This window comes from Amblyomma americanum, chromosome 4 (assembly GCF_052857255.1).
Source record: "Amblyomma americanum isolate KBUSLIRL-KWMA chromosome 4, ASM5285725v1, whole genome shotgun sequence".
NCBI lineage: Eukaryota > Metazoa > Arthropoda > Arachnida > Ixodida > Ixodidae > Amblyomma > Amblyomma americanum.
Window position 1 is genome coordinate 78,366,596 of NC_135500.1, and position 809 is coordinate 78,367,404.

Here is an 809-nt window from a genome sequence, read left to right on the forward strand (position 1 = left end):
AGCAGCAGAAAAAACAACCATGCCGCAGGTGGGATCCGAACCCACGACCTCCGAATATCGCGTCCGGTGCTCTTACCAACTGAGCTACGGCGACAGCTGTCCAATCTGCTGCTTTCGTGGGTATTTATGTTTTACGTGTAAAGGAACCTTGAGAGTGTTCACCAGTGCCACCCTCGTCCATAGCGGTGGACGTAGCACGTCCTGTAATACCGCAAGTGTGACGTAGAACGTCATCTAACGGCGAGGGCGGAAACTGTGCGAGAGCCCTCTTATGCTACCTATGGCATCAAGACTGCCAGAACCGAGACCCCCTTTAAGCTATTAGCAGACAAGGAAAATGAAATGAGGGGCTCGTTTGACAAACATTAAGGAAGCCAACAGTCACCGAAATCAAGGTGCATAGGGGAATGTTTCTTTTTTTTAAATATCTAGTGCCAATCAATTAGTTTTTTAAAGAACATTACTTATAAAGCAGCAGAAAAAACATACATGCCGCCGGTGGGATCCGAACCCACGACCTCCGAATATTGCGCCCGGTGCTCTTACCAACTGAGCTACGGGGACGGCTGTTCAATCTGCTGCTTTCGTGGGTATTTATGTTTTACGTGTAAGCGAACCTTGAGAGTGTTCACCAGTGCCACCCTCGTCCATAGCGGTGGACGTAGCACGTCCTGTAATACCGCAAGTTTGACGTGGAATGTCATCTAACGGCGAGGGCGGAAACTGTGTGAGAGCCCTCTTATGCTACCTATGGCATCAAGACTGCCAGAACCGAGACCCCCGTTAAGCTATTAGCAGACAAGGCAAAA

General features: G+C 49.3%; 1 non-coding gene across 1 annotated transcript; it reads right to left on the reverse strand.

Moving 5' to 3' along the window:
• Window positions 1-490: 490 nt before the first annotated feature.
• On the reverse strand, window positions 491-567 carry TRNAL-CAA (transfer RNA leucine (anticodon CAA)). The gene has a single exon. It is a non-coding gene; the product is annotated as a tRNA-Leu (tRNA).
• Window positions 568-809: the final 242 nt, after the last annotated feature.